At 49.8% G+C, this 16,514-nt stretch overlaps 1 non-coding gene across 1 annotated transcript; it reads right to left on the reverse strand.

The window, feature by feature from the left end:
- Positions 1-7,305: 7,305 nt before the first annotated feature.
- On the reverse strand, positions 7,306-7,378 carry trnam-cau (transfer RNA methionine (anticodon CAU)). The gene has a single exon. It is a non-coding gene; the product is annotated as a tRNA-Met (tRNA).
- Between the last annotated feature and the right edge of the window lie 9,136 nt (positions 7,379-16,514).

Consider the following 16,514-nt stretch of genomic DNA (forward strand, 5'->3'; position numbering starts at 1 on the left):
TTCTGGTGAACGCGCTGCTGTTGCATTCTGTGTAGTACTGGAGCATGGTTGGTTGTGGGTACCAGAATGGATGGCACAGTGGTCCTGAAGGCGCGACCCATCAACAGCTGGGCTGGTGAGAGGCCAGAGGCTAATGGGGCCAAACGATAGGCCAGCAGGGCGAGGCAGATATCCGATCCGGCAGCAGCAACCTTGCAGAGGAGCCCCTTGATGATGTGAACGCCCTTCTCCGCCTTCCCATTGGACTGGGGATGCAGAGGGCTGGACGTCACGTGTGTAAAGCCATACGCAGCAGCAAAGGACGACCATTCCTGGCTGGCAAAACATGCCCATTGTCCGACATGACAGTAATCGGAATGCCGTGGTGAGCGAAGGTGTCTTTGCAGGCCCTTATGACAGCGGACGATGTCAAATCGTGCAGGCGTATGACCTCTGGATAGTTTGAAAAGTAATCAACGACGATTACATAGTCCCTGCCAAGCGCGTGAAAAAGGTCCACACCCACCTTCGCCCAGGGGGACGTCACCAGCTCATGGGGCTGAAGCGTCTCAGGAGGTTGCGCCGGTTGAAACCTTTGGCAGGTGGGGCAGTTGAGCACCATATTGGCAATGCCATCACTGATGCCCGGCCAGTATACCGCCTATCGGGCCCTCCGCCTGCAGTTCTCGACCCCCAGATGGCCTTCCTGTAGTTGGTCGAGGACCAGCTTGTGCATGCTGTGCGGAATCACAATTCGGTCCAGCTTTAGGAGGACACCATCAATGACGGTCAAGTCGTCTCGGACATTGTAGAATTGCAGGCACTGTCCTTTGAGCCACTCTCCCGTCATGTGGCGCATCACCCGTTGTAGAAGGGGGTCAGCTGCAGTCTCCCGGCGAATACGGGCCAGACTGGAGTCGTCAGCTGGCAGATTTGCCGATGTGAAGGCCACCTGCGCTTCAACCTGACAGACGAACCCCTCCAAATTGGGCGGTGTGCTCACTGCTCTAGATAGGGCATCCGCAATGATAAGGTCCTTTCCCGGGGTGTAAACCAGTTGGAAGTCATGCCTCCTGAGTTTAAGTCGGATGCGCTGGAGGCGAAGGGTCATCTCGTTCAGGTCCTTATTGATGATGCTGGCCAGGGGGCAATGGTCAGTCGCAACGGTAAACTGGGGGAGACCATACACGTAGTCATGGAACTTGTCTATTCCGGTCAGCAAACCCAGGCACTCCTTTTCGATCTGCGCGAAGCGCTGTTCTGTGGGGGTCATGGCCCGCGAGGCATAGGCCACTGGGGCACATGACGCAGTGTCATCCCGCTGTAGGAGTACCGCTCCAATGCCGGACTGGCTGGCATCAGTCGAAATTTTAGTGTCACGAGATGTGTCGAAAAACGCCAATACCGGGGCTGTGGTGAGCTTAATTGTGAGCTCCTCCCATTCCTTCTGGTGTGTGGGCAGCCACTGGAACTCCGTGGAGTTCTTGACGAGGTGGCGCAGAGCCGTCGTGTGGGAGGCACGGTTGGGAATGAACTTCCCCAGGAAGTTGACCATGCCTAGGAAGCGTAGCACTACTTTCTTGTCTGCCGGCTGCGGCATGGCTGTAATGGCGCTCACCTTGTCTGCATCCGGACGGACCCCTGACCGGGAAATGTGGTCCCCCAGGAACTTCCGCTCGGTTTGGCCGAAAGAACACTTGGCTCGGTTGAGGCGCAGGCCGTTTTCCCCTTTGCGCGCAAAGACGCGTTGGAGACAATTGATGTGCTCCTGTGGTGTGGTGGACCAGATGATGACGTCGTCCACGTAGACGCGCACCCCTTCGATGCCCTCCATCATCTGCTCCATGATCCTGTGAAAGACCTCGGATGCCGAGATGATGCCAAATGGCATTCTGTTATAGCAGAACCTGCCGAAAGGGGTGTTGAAGGTGCACAGCTTTCGGCTGGACTGATCCAGTTGGATCTGCCAAAAACCCTTTGAGGCATCCAGTTTTGTGAAGATTTTTGCCCGGGTCTTTTCGCTCGTGATCTCTTCCCTCTTGGGTATGGGGTAGTGTTCCCTCATTATGTTGTTGTTGAGGTCTTTTGGATCAATGCAGATCCGGAGCTCGCCAGAGGGCTTCTTAACACACACCATGGAGCTGACCCATGGCATAGGCTCCGTGACCCGGGACAGCACCCCTTGGTCCTGGAGATCCTGCAGCTGCTGCTTGAGGCGGTCTTTGAGTGGCGCTGGGACCCTGCGAGGTGCGTGAATGACCGGGGTGGCGTCCGGTTTGAGCCGTATTCTGTAGGTGTAGGGAAGTGTTCCCATGCCCTCGAATGCCTCCTGGTTGTGGGCGAGGAGCGATTGGAGCTATGCCCTGAATTCTGCATCCGGGAAGTCAGATGTGTCTTCTGGAGACAGAGCGTGGACTCGTTGCATGAGGTGGAGAACCTTGCATGCCTGTGCGCCTAGCAGGGAGTCCTTTGATGATCCGACTATTTTGAATGAGAGTGTGGCCGTGTGTGTGTTTTGTGTCACCTGGAGCTGGCAGGATCCCATGGCCGGGATAACGTTTCCATTGTAGTCGACCAATTTGCAACGGGATGGCCGAATTGGTGGTCTGACCTTCAAGGCGTAGAAGGCTGACCATGCTATCAGGTTGGCAGAGGCGCCAGTGTCCAGACGGAATGTTATCGGTGATCGGTTGACCGTTAGGGTGGCACACCATTCATCACCCGGATTGACAGTGTTCACTTGCAACGGCTGGTGGGTCCTGGCTGGAGACATCCGGTTCCCATCAATGACCGCAACACGGAAGGCATCCCGGTCGTCTGTGTCACTGTCTGGATATCGTCTGGGCACGACTCGTAGTAAGGAGGCTGAATGGTCCGCACATCCCTGCGAGGTTGTCGGAATTGGGGAACATTGGCAGGTTGAGCTGCTCGACAGTAGGCAGCGTAGTGGCCCACCTTGCCACAGCGGAGGCATTGTCTGTTTCTTGCCGGACATTGCCGCTTTAAATGTGCGGCTCCGCATTTGCCGCACGTCGTGACGTCATGGTGTTCGTTGCGCCACCGCGCATGCGCAGTTCGGTCTTGCGTCGAGCGTGCCTGCGCATCACGTCCCTCTGTGTTGATGTCGTTTTTGGCGCGCACAAACGCGGGAGGCCTCGAAAAGCGCGCAAAATGGCCGCCCTCGTCCGGGCCACGGGCCGGGAGGAACTCGATCGCCTGGAGCCGTTCGGCCTCGTAGTACGCCTGCGTCGCCGATCCGGCCACGTAGGACCCCTGCCGCGCCGATTCGGCCGCTTGAAATTGGGAGTAGCGGCCAGTCGCGTTTTCATGCAGGACACAGGCTTCGATTGTGGAGGCTAGGGTGAGGCCTTTAATTTTTAAGAGCTGCTGGCGTAGGGTGCCTGGGGTGACCCCAAAAACAATCTGGTCCCGAATTATTGAATCGGAGGTGGTGTCGTAACAGCAGGACTGCACGAGGATACGGAGGTGCATAAGGAAGGATTGAAAGGGCTCATCCTTATCCTGCACAGGCGTTGCTGGAAGAGATACTTCTCGAAACTCTCATTGACCTCGACGGTGAAGTGTTGGTCGAGTTTGAGAAGGACCGTCTTGTACTTGGTCTTGTTCTCACCTTCCGCAAACGCCAGGGAGTTGTAGATATGGATGGCGTGTTGACCTGCCATGGAGAGGAGGATGGCGATCTTTCTGGTGTCCGAAGCGCTCTCCTTTTCGTTGGTTTCCAGAAAGAGCTGGAAGCGCTGTTTGACCAGCTTCCAATTGACGCCGAGGTTTCCAGCAACTTGTGGCGGCTGCGGCGTGCTGACGGTGTCCATGGCGCAGGATGACAGATTCCGGAGGATTCGTAGGTAGGTCCCACAGTTACCCTGGTACTATGATGTGTTGGGTACTCTGCTACACAGACGAACCAACACGGTTGCGAATGGTACAACTCAGTTTTATTACTAACATTTATTTACAGTGGTAAACTGGTTACTGAGTTTCGATCATAACCATAGAATCTGTGGACCTATTCCTAATACTATCTTGGAGTGGCACTCAGCACATGGTGGATGTCTGAGTGGCTTGCTGTGGGCCCTGTGCCTTGAGCTGTCTCCTGCTGTGATGCCCGGGAAGTGTCGTGTTCCCTGTTTTGTACTGTGTATGCTCTTGCCTGTGATTGGCTGTGGTGTTGTGTGTGTGTTGATTGGTCCGTTGATCTGTCCATCAGTATGTATGTATGTTTGTACCATGATGTTTACCTGAATATCATGACAGATAGGTGTGCAGCATATCCAGTGAAGCAAGTCATTGTGTGTTGTGCCATGATGTAGGGAATGACTTCAACTTCTAGACCCTGCGCTTTTATTGTGAGAGGCAGTCCATTAATCTATTCCTATTACTAGTCAAGCTCAGCTCATCTTCCGGCCAGGTCACACAGCTCCAAGTTTATAATGTGCTGTTGCACACAAATTGGAGGGAGATTAAAATTTACAGACAGTTGCAACTATGAAGATTATTTAATTTTAGCAAGCGTCAAAGATGCACAGCCGAGGCGAGTAAAGAAATTAAATGTGTGCATGATCTGCCCCTATCTCTGAGGTTGAATGAATGTCTTTCAAATAGAAAGTCAGTCACTCAGCTCACTGACATGTGAGCGCATTTCCTGAATGGCCTTCCAGACAAAGTGAGCAAATAGGTGCATTTGCAAGGTTCGCCAAGGCAGAATTGAGTGTTTGTCTGAAATTGCAATGCAAGGAGAAGGGAAAGCTTTGATCTGCAGTTTGCATCGTGAAACCTTTAATTGAAAGTAGCACAGACTCCTGCTATGGAGATCTGTTAATGGCTCAAAGTCTCACATAGCTGCAACATGCAGAGTGAGATGAAGTGTCCAATCGCTAATGGCACATGGGAAATACACAGAAAAGAAAGGCTGCATGTGGCCTCTCCTTCGATAGCTCAGCTGGTAGAGCGGAGGACTGTAGATCATTCAAACTGACACCCTTAAATTGCTGGCTCAATTCTGGCTTGAAGAAAACAGCCTGTCCCTTTTCCACCAAAAACTTGGTGAAAACATTTCCTGAATAGCCTCACAGCCAAAATGAGCAATTAGGTGCATCAGCATGGTGTTGTCAGATAGATGGCCACATTCTTCATGTTGATTTTCCCTTTGGGCAAAGCATCAGGCTCTCCGGTCGTTTCATTGCAAGCAGTGGTGAGGCACTTTCAGATGTTTTTCATCTGCCGCAACACAGTGATGCCGAATGATTTGCAGAGCTGCTGCAAGCAGGTTGTCTGCATTTCTCTCAGCGGCGGAGATGGGAATATGAAATAAGTGGAAAAGGCGAAGGAATTTTTAAACAAAATATACCTTCTCTGAGGATTGAACTCATGACTTTCAGATTATGAGACTGACGCACTGCCTACTGCGCTAAGAACACTTCTGGCTGATGGTGTTTGTTATAACATATACTTTGTTGAGGCATCAGGGAGCCCCCATGCACAATTATGCTGCTGTTCCAACATCATCTTGCAGATAGTGAGGACAATTGGCACACATTTGGTGCCGAGCAGGGGGAATTAGCTCAAGTGGCAGAGCGCTCGCTTCGCATGTGAGAGGTAGTGGGATCGATGCCCTCATTCTCCACTAGATTTTACTCAAGGGACAAAACGTCACGACCACCAGTTGTTTCATTCAAACCACAGTTCACACATTTCAATGCTTTTTCCTCATGCTGCTGCACAGAGAAGACCAATCATTTGGAGGGCTGCTGCAAGCAAGTTGCCTTCCTTTCTGCCAACAGCAGAGATGGCAACGTGACATCAGAGGTTGGAAATCGTTTGAACACAATGCTGCCCTCCCTGAAGATTATCCTCAGGAACTTCAAATGATGGGATTGATGTGCTGCCTACTGCGATAAGGAGGCATGCACTGAATTGCTCTGCAGACAGCATGACCAGTTTTGCCATCCTTACAGTCTGCATCCTGCCAAAGTGAAAAATCTTCAGAAAACATTGAGGCAGCTTAGAGAAAAATACATCAGCTTGCGATGCAGACTCAGACACGTTATCCCTTAGAACACAGGCGCAACCTGCAAGGAGAAGCTGGCCATTCACAGTGTGCCCACACCTTTGTCATTAAGATGAAGGTGAAGCCCACAAGGGCTAAAAGGGATACGGTAAACAATCCCCGTCACAAAGCAATGCGTGCTGAAACAATTGAGGGAGAGAGGGAGGAAGACATTAATTGAGATAGTGTCAGAAACATTGTGCATTTAAAAGGAGGCCCAACCTACTGGCTGCTCAAAGTGTACCCACAGCTTTGGCTTTAAAATGCAGATAATGGCCTCAAGGGCTAAAAGGTGAACGGTCAACATTGAACAAACACTGTGGATTTTGAGGCTTTGCCTCAATGGCTCAGTTGGTACAGCAGAAGACCCGAGGCGTTAATACACCAAAGTCAACGCTAGGTCGCTTCTTGAATGGCGAATACAATTTATGGGTGCACTTTTAGAAGTAAGTGTGTGATAAACAATGCTTTGGTAGAAACTGTATTGCCAAATGAATAGCTGAATTATAGCTTAACATGTTGTTGTCAAGGCAGAGGAAACATCTTTTCCTGGAGGAAGGCAGTCGACAACACGGTGGTGATGCTGCTGCAATTCCATCTGTGTGCCAGCAGGAGTTCCTTTGAGCAGCAATGCATCCAAAAAGTAGGCACTCACCTGCAAGCAAAGGAAGATTTCTATCACTGAGGCAGGGGTGTCGACTGCTCCCTTCCACTTGTGCTGACTGCAAATTTCCCTCCCAGTTTTTCTAATACGAACCTTCAGGCCCCTCACTGATCATTACCCGGCCACTGTGGTTTTCCATTCTGCTGGTGGTACAAGCTGCAGTTGCTTGGTCACGTTGAGTCGATTCGAAAAATCGCTGTGTTGAGGTAGCAGGCATAGCCAAAGCAGAATTGCTCTGCCGTTTTTCGAGTATCTTGGAGACAGAGACTGAAGTGATCCTGGGCAGCCAGAAACATGAAAACACAGCCAAGTTGGGGGAATTGTTGCAAATGTTAGAGAGCTGGATTAGCATGGTGGAGTCAGATAGATGGCCACATTCTTCACATTGATTTTCCCTTTGGGCAAAGCATCAGGCTCCCCGGTCGTTTCATTGCAAGCAGTGGTGAGGCACTTTCAGATGTTTTTCATCTGCCACAACACAGTGATGCCGAATGATTTGCAGAGCTGCTGCAAGCAGGTTGTCTGCATTTCTATCAGCGGCGGAGATGGGAATATGAAATAAGTGGAAAAGGCGAAGGATTTTTTAATAAAAATCTGCCCTCTCTGAGGATTGAACTCAGGACATTCAGATTATGAGACTGACATGCTGCCTACTGCGCTAAGAAGGCTTCCATTCATTGGTGTTTGTTATAACATATACTTTGTTGAGGCATCAGGGAGCCACCAATCAACAATTCTACTGCTGTTACAACATCATTTTGCAGAAAGTTAGGACAATTGGCACACATTTGGTGCCGACCAGGGGGAATTAGCTCAAGTGGCAGAGCGCTCGCTTTGCATGTGAGAGGTAGTGGGATCGGTGCCCACATTCTCCACTAGATTTTACTCAAGAGACAAAACGTCACGACCACCAGTTGTTTCATTCAAACCACAGTTCACACATTTCAATGCATTTTCCTCATGCTGCTGCACAGAGAAGACCAATCATTTGGAGGGCTGCTGCAAGCAAGTTGCCTTCCTTTCTGCCAACAGCAGAGATGGCAACGTGACATCAGAGGTTGGAAATCGTTTGAACACAATCCTGCCCTCCCTGAAGATTATCCTCAGGAACTTCAAATGATGGGATTGATGTGTTGCCTACTGCGATAAGGAGGCATGCACTGAATTGCTCTGCAGACAGCATGACCAGTTTTGCCATCCTTCCAGTCTGCATCCTGCCAAAGTGAAAAATCTTCAGAAAACATTGAGGCAGCTTAGAGAAAAATACATCAGCTTGCGATGCAGACTCAGACACGTTATCCCTTAGAACACAGGCGCAACCTGCAAGGAGAAGCTGGCCATTCACAGTGTGCCCACACCTTTGTCATTAAGATGAAGGTGAAGCCCACAAGGGCTAAAAGGGATACGCTAAACAATCCCCGTCACAAAGCAATGCATGCTGAAACAATTGAGGAAGAGAGGGAGGAAGACATTAATTGAGATAGTGTCAGAAACATTGTGCATTTAAAAGGAGGCCCAACCTACTGGCTGCTCAAAGTGTACCCACAGCTTTGGCTTTAAAATGCAGATAATGGCCTCAAGGGCTAAAAGGTGAACGGTCAACATTGAACAAACACTGTGGATTTTGAGGCTTTGCCTCAATGGCTCAGTTGGTACAGCAGAAGACCCGAGGCGTTAATACACCAAAGTCAACGCTAGGTCGCTGCTTGAATAGCGAATACAATTTATGGGTGCACTTTTAGAAGTAAGTTTGTGATAAACTATGCTTTGGTAGAAACTGTATTGCCAAATGAATAGCTGAATTATAGCTTAACATGTTGTTGTCAAGGCAGAGGAAACATCTTTTCCTGGAGGAAGGCAGTCGACGACACGGTGGTGATGCTGGTGCAATTCCATCTACGTGCCAGCAGGAGGTTTTTTTTCATTCAAAAAAATATACTTTATACATTAAATTTATCATAAGCATTTCAGAGCATTTCGAATTGTCTTGACTGTACATTTCCGGCAGAGTTACACATTGCCTTGACTTTCTTACATTCAATTTTGATAATATTATACACATATCACTCTTTACGTTTCAATTCCTTCTTAAATATTTACATTGTCATGTTTATTTTTTTAAATACATTTGTGTGTTGGTGGCCCAGACCGAGGAGGGTTTACACTGTTACCCGCCCCTCGGTGTACATTTGCTGGAAAAACCTTACACAGTGGTCTTTCCCCATTGCCCCTTGGCGTCAGCTGCCCCAAGCTTGAGTGCGTCCCTCAGCACGTTGTCCTGGACCTTGGAATGTGCCAGTCTGCAACACTCGGTCGAGGACAATTCTTTGCACTGGAAGATCAGCAAGTTTCAAGCAGACCAAAGAGCGTCTTTCACCGAGTTGATGACCTTCCAGCAGCAGTTGATATTTGTCTCGGTGTGTGTCCCTGGAAACAGTCCGTAGAGCACAGAGTCCTGTGTCACAGAGCTGTTTGGGATAAACCTTGACAAATACCACTGCATCTCTCTCCAGACCTTCTTTGCAAAGGCACATTCCACAAGGAGGTGTGTGACCATCTCATTTCCCCCACAGCCACTCCGAGGGCAGCGTGCATTGGCGCAGAGCCTTCGGGTGTGCATGAAGAATCTGACAGGGAGGGCCCTTCTCACCACCAGCCAAGCTAGGTCTTGGTGCTTGTTTGAAAGTTCTGGTGATGAGGCGTTCTGCCAGATGACTCTGACAGTCTGCTCAGGGAACCATCCAACGTCCTCCACGGTCTCCTTTTCGCTGAGGGCCTCGAGGACATTACATGCTGACCACTGCTTCATTGCCTTGTGGTCAAAGGAGTTTTCCTCCAAAATCTTTTCCACAAAGGACAGGTGGTACGGCACGGTCCAACTACTTGGAGCGTTCCGCGGCAATGAGGCCAGGCCCATCCTTCGTAACACCGGGGACAGGTAGAACCTCAGTATGTAGTGACACTTGGTGTTTGCATACTGGGGGTCCACGCACAGCTTGATGCAGCTGGACACAAAGGTGGCCAACAGGATGAGGGAGGCGTTGGGTACGTTCCGCCCTCCCTTCTCCAGAGGTTTGTACATGGTGTCCCTTTGGACACGGTCTATCTTGGATCTCCAGATGAATTTGAAGATGGCCTGGGTGACTGCTGCGGCGTAGGGTCGGGTTATGGGCCAGACCTGCGCCACGTACAGTAACACCGAGAGTACCTCACACCTGATGACCAGGGTTTTGCCCGCAATGGAGAGGGAGCGTTGCTCCCACCAGCCCAGTTTCTGCCTTGCCTTTGCTAAGCGCTCCTCCCAGGTTTTGGTGCATGCCCCAGCAGCTGCGAACCATATCCCCAGCACCTTCAGGTAATCTGACCTGACAGTGAAGGGGACAAAGGACCGGTCGGCCCAGTTCCCAAAGAACATGGCCTTGCTCTTGCCACGGTTTACCTTGGCTCTCGAGGCCAGTTCAAACTGGTCGCAGGCATTCAAGAGCCTGCGTACAGATGCAGGATCCGAGCAGAAGACGGCAATGTCGTCCATGTACAGGGAGGCCTTGACTTGCACGCCTCCGCTGCCTGGGATCGTCACTCCTCTTATACCCGGATCCTTCCTGATGGACTCTGCAAAAGGTTCTATGCAGCACACAAACAGGGCAGAGGAGAGAGGGCAGCCCTGCCTGACTCCAGATTTGATCTGGAACTTTTCTGATTCCCACCCATTGATTGAGACTGCGCTATAGATGTTTGTGTAGAGCAGTTTGATCCAATTGCGAATTCCCTCCCCAAACCCCATTTTGGAGAGCACATCCATCATGTAGGTGTGCGATATTCTGTCAAAAGCCTTCTCCTGATCAAGGCTGATTAGGCAGGTGTCCACCCTACTGTCCTGCACGTAGGCGATCGTATCCCTGAGTAGCGCGAGGCTATCAGAGATCTTCCTGCCGGGTACAGCACAGGTCTGGTCAGGGTGGATCACCGACTCCAGAGCAGACTTGACTCGATTGGCGATGACCTTGGCTAGAATTTTGTAATCCACATTCAACAGTGAAATGGGTCGCCAATTTCGAATTTCTTCCCTTTCCCCCTTCTGCTTGTCGATGAGGGTGATGATGCCTTTCCTCATGGACTCTGACATGCTGCCTTCCAGAAGCATACTCTCGTACACTTCCAGCAGGTCTGGGCCCATCCAGTCCCACAGAGCCGAATACAACTCAACCGGTAAGCCGTCGCTTCCGGGGTTTTTACTCGTCTCAAAGGACTTGACGGCCTTTGTCAGCTCGTCCATAGTTAGCGGTTTGTCCAGGTTTTCCAGCTCGCTGTCGCCTATGACCTCCGTGATAGTCAACAGGAAGGTCTGGGAAACAATGCTATCTGTTGGTTTCAGGTCATACAGTCCGGCATAAAAGGATTGGCTGATCCTCAGGATGTCAGACTGTGATGACTTTACAGAGACATCTTCTTCCTTCAGGCTGCTGATCACAGAGGTCTCTCTGTGCACCTTTTGGAAGAAGAAGCGTGAGCACGTTTCATCCTGCTCCACGGAGCGGACTCTGGAACGGAAGATAACCTTGGAGGCCTCCGAGGTGTAGAGCGAGGCTTGCTGGCTCTTCACCTCTTGGAGATCCTCCTTGACATTCACCCCCATCGACTGCAGCTGGAGCAAATTCTGCATACTTTTCTGGAGCCTGGACATAACCCCTCGTCTCTCTCTCACCTTTTGAACGCCCTTGATGATGAAAAACCTTTTTTTTTTTAATATATTTTATTCAAATTTTTTGGCCAAACATAACAATACAAAGGTTTTCCTTTTTTAACTTTTAACAACAATAAAACCGTATAAATAACAGTGGCCGGTTTTTAACAAATAAATAAATAATATATAAAACAAAAACTAAGTGGTAACTGCCTTATCAAAAATAATAACTCTCCAAAAGTAAAATCCAACAATCCAGTATGCAAAACCTCATACAAATATCTGTACATATACAGAGACATCCCTGAGGACCAGCCAGGGACCGCCCCCCCCTCCCCTCCTGGGTTGCTGCTGTTACCTTCCCATTTCCTCTATCGTTCTGTGAGGTAGTCAATGAATGGTTGCCACCGCCTGGTGAACCCTTGAGCTGAACCCCTTAGTGCGAACTTTATCCGTTCTAGTTTTATAAACCCTGCCATGTCATTTATCCAGATCTCCACGCCCGGGGGTTTGGCTTCCTTCCACATAAGCAATATCCTTCGCCGGGCTACTAGGGACGCAAAGGCCAAAACATCAGCCTCTTTCGCCTCCTGCACTCCCGGCTCTTCTGCAACCCCGAATATAGCCAACCCCCAGCTTGGCTCGACCTAGACCCCCACCACCTTTGAAAGCACCTTTGCCACCCCCACCCAGAACCCCTGTAGTGCCGGACATGACCAAAACATGTGGGTGTGGTTTGCTGGGCTTCTCGAGCATCTCCCACACCTATCCTCTACCCCAAAAAATTCCCTGAGCCGTGCTCCGGTCGTATGCGCCCTGTGTAGAACCTTGAATTGTATCAGGCTTAGCCTGGCGCACGAGGACGACGAGTTTACCCTTCATAGGGCATCAGCCCACAGCCCCTCCTCAATCTCTTCCCCCAGCTCTTCTTCCCATTTCCCCTTCAGCTCATCCACCATGATCTCCCCCTCGTCCCTCATTTCCCTGTATATATCCGACACCCTGCCATCCCCCACCCATGTCCCTGAGATCACTCTATCCTGAACCCCTGCGTCGGGAGCTGCGGGAATTCCCTCACCTGTTGCCTCGCAAAAGCCCTCAGTTGCATGGAACGAAATGAATTCCCTTGGGGCAACCCATATTATTCCGTCAGCGCTCCCAGACTCGCAAACGTCCCATCTACGAACAGATCTCTCAGTTGCACTACCCCAGCTCTTTGCCATGCTCCAAATCCCCCAACATATGATTTCTGCATATGTTGCCCCGCGTTTCGGGCAGGCCCTGTAAAGATGGCCGGCCTCCCCACACAGGTTGCAGCACTTGTCTGCCTTGCAGTCCTTAGTCATGTGTCCCTCCTGCCTGCAGTTTTTGCAGAAGGTCACATTGCAGTTTGCGGCAACGTGCCCCGTTTTGCCACAGGTGTGGCATACTCGTGGCTGTCCCACGTAGTAGGGATAGCCACGATTTACTCCAATAGCGAAACTGGAGGGGGGATGCAGGATGGTTCCGTTGCTGTCTGTTCTCAGAGTCACCTTGATCTGGTGCTCACTTGTCCAGATGCCAAAGGTGTCTTTCAATTGCACGCTGTCACTTTTCAGCTCAGCGTACCTGACGAGGAACGTGAGCACATCAGACACGGGGACGTGAGGGTTGTACGTGTGCAGTGTAACAACCCGGTTTTGCTGCGACGGAAGCGTAAATAGAGGCTCCGCAGTCAGGATAGACAGGGGACTCTGGTTACCTTTTTCTTTGAACACGTTCAAGAATTTGATGCACGCTGCGACACTCTTGAAGGTGACATCAAAATATCCATTGTTGGGGAAGTTTTGCAAGCAGAAGATATCTGTTGCTTGAAACCCGCAACACTCGAGCAGCACCCGCTTCACGAAGAAGTTCCGGTCCAGAGGTGGCTCCCCTTCCACCTTCTGCGCTGTGACTCGGACAGTGTTTCGCACTCCCCAGCCTGGTGGTCGGGATGCAGCTGCAGTCATAGCTCGTACGTTGAGTCTAAACTGTACCGGCGTTAGGCCTAAACCAGAGGTTTAGACCAGCATGTAGATCCACCAATAGCAGCCGAGCTCTGAGCGTTTCCTCTTTGACAACTTCAATCTCTCCCTGTTCTCGAATCCACGATCGACATCGAAATCCTCAGCTTCCCTCGATCAAATATACACCTGAGCTTAGACAAAAGGCCGAGAAGCGTGCCAGCAGCAGTTCCTTTGAGCAGCAATGCAAACAAAAAGTAGGCACTCACCTGCAAGCAAAGGAAGATTTCTATCACTGAGGCAGGGGTGTCGACTGCTCCCTTCCACTTGTGCTGACTGCAAATTTCCCTCCCAGTTTTTCTAATATGCACCTTCAGGCCCCTCACTGATCATATCCCGGCCACTGTGGTTTTCCATTCTGCTGGTGGTACAAGCTGCGGTTGCTTGGTCACATTGAGTCGATTCGAAAAATCGCCGTGTTGAGGCAGCAGGCATAGCCAAAGCAGAATTGCTCTGCCGTTTTTTGAGTATCTTGGAGACAGAGACTGAAGTGATCCTGGGCAGCCAGAAACATGAAAACACAGCCAAGTTGGGGGAATTGTTGCAAATGTTAGAGAGCTGGATTAGCATGGTGGAGTCAGATAGATGGCCACATTCTTCACATTGATTTTCCCTTTGGGCAAAGCATCAGGCTCACCGGTCATTTCATTGCAAGCAGTGGTGAGGCACTTTCAGATGTTTTTCATCTGCCACAACACAGTGATGCCGAATGATTTGCAGAGCTGCTGCAAGCAGGTTGTCTGCATTTCTATCAGCGGCGGAGATGGGAATATGAAATAAGTGGAAAGGCGAAAAAACTTTTTTTTAAAATCCGGTTTCTCTGGGGTTTGAACTCAGGATTTTCAGATTGTGAGACTGACGCGCTGCCTACTGCACTAAGAAGACTTCTGCCTATTACCATTTGTTATAACATATACTTTGTTAGGGCATCAGGGAGCCCCCATGCACAATTCTGCTGCTGTTCCAACATCATCTTGCAGAAAGTGAGGACAATTGGCACACGTTTGGTGCTGACCAGGGGGAATTAGCTCAAGTGGCAGAGCGCTGGCTTTGCATGTGAGAGGTATTGGGATCGATGCCCACATTCTCCACTACATTTTACTCAAGGGACAAAACGTCACGACCACCGGTTGTTTCATTCAAACCACAGTTCACACATTTAAATGCATTTTCCTCATGCTGCTGCACAGAGAAGACCAATCATTTGGAGGGCTGCTGCAAGCAAGTTGCCTTCCTTTCTGCCAACAGCAGAGATGGCAACGTGACATCAGAGGTTGGAAATCGTTTGAACACAATGCTGCCCTCCCTGAAGATTATCCTCAGGAACTTCAAATGATGGGATTGATGTGGTGCCTAGTGCGATAAGGAGGCATGCACTGAATTGCTCTGCAGACAGCATGACCAGTTTTGCCATCCTTACAGTCTGCATCCTGCCAAAGTGAAAAATCTTCAGAAAACATTGAGGCAGCTTAGAGAAAAATACATCAGCTTGCGATGCAGACTCTGACACGTTATTCCTTGTGTGGTGTTGGACGTTCTGACACACAGATGAGCCAACACGGTTGTATATGGTACAACGCTATTTTATTTAAACTTTCTATGTACAGTTTTGTCTTGATACTCTGCACGTGGGGATTCCCTGTTTGTGATCTTGAAACAGGTCTTGTCCGTGTCTTTGTCCCCAGACCTTTGTCCACTAGGTGTCGTGCTCGTGCTTTTATGTGGTTGCTGTCCTTGTGTGTGATTGGTTGTGGTGTTGTGTGCTCTGATTTGTCTGTTGGTGTGTCCATCATGATGTGTGTGTTTGAATATCATGACACCTTGGAACACAGGCGCAACGTGCAAGGAGAAGCTGGCGATTCACAGTGTGCCCACACCTTTGTCATTAAGATGAAGGTGAAGCCCACAAGGGCTAAAAGGGATACGGTAAACAATCCCCGTCACAAAGCAATGCATGCTGAAACAATTGAGGGAGAGAGGGAGGAAGACATTAATTGAGATAGTGTCAGAAACATTGTGCATTTAAAAGGAGGCACAACCTACTGGCTGCTCAAAGTGTACCCACAGCTTTGGCTTTAAAATGCAGATAATGGCCTCAACGGCTAAAAGGTGAACGGTCAACATTGAACAAACACTGTGGATTTTGAGGCTTTGCCTCAATGGCTCAGTTGGCACAGCAGAAGACCCGAGGCGTTAATACACCAAAGTCAACGCTAGGTCGCTGCTTGAATGGCGAATACAATTTATGGGTGCACTTTTAGAAGTAAGTGTGTGATAAACTATGCTTTGGTAGAAACAGTGTTGCCAAATGAATAGCTGAATTATAGCTTAACATGTTGTTGTCAAGGCAGAGGAAACATCTTTTCCTGGAGGAAGGCAGTCGACGACACGGTGGTGATGCTGCTGCAATTCCATCTGCGTGCCAGCAGGAGTTCCTTTGAGCAGCAATGCATCCAAAAAGTAAGCACTCACCTGCAAGCAAAGGAAGATTTCCATCACTGAGGCAGGGGTGTCGATGCTCCCTTCCACTTGTGCTGACTGCAAATTTCCCTCCCAGTTTTTCTAATATGCACCTTCAGGCCCCTCACTGATCATTACCCGGCCACTGTGGTTTTCCATTCTGCTGGTGGTACAAGCTGCGGTTGCTTGGTCACGTTGAGTCGCTTCGAAAAATCGCTGTGTTGAGGCAGCAGGCATAGCCAATGCAGAATTGCTCTGCCGTTTTTCGAGTATCTTGGAGACAGAGACTAAAGTGATCCTTGGCAGCCAGAAACATGAAAACACAGCCAAGTTGGGGGAATTGTTGCAGATGTTAGGGAGCTGGATTAGCATGGTGGAGTCAGATAGATGGCCACTTTCTTCACATTGATTTTCCCTTTGGGCAAAGCATCAGGCTCACTGGTCGTTTCATTGCAAGCAGTGGTGAGGCACTTTCAGATGTTTTTCATCTGCCACAACACAGTGATGCCAAATGATTTGCAGAGCTGCTGCAAGCAGGTTGTCTGCATTTCTATCAGCGGCGGAGATGGGAATATGAAATAAGTGGAAAAGGCGAAGGAATTTTTAATAAAAATT

The sequence above is a fragment of the Scyliorhinus torazame genome, chromosome 11 (assembly GCF_047496885.1).
Source record: "Scyliorhinus torazame isolate Kashiwa2021f chromosome 11, sScyTor2.1, whole genome shotgun sequence".
NCBI classification, from domain to species: domain Eukaryota; kingdom Metazoa; phylum Chordata; class Chondrichthyes; order Carcharhiniformes; family Scyliorhinidae; genus Scyliorhinus; species Scyliorhinus torazame.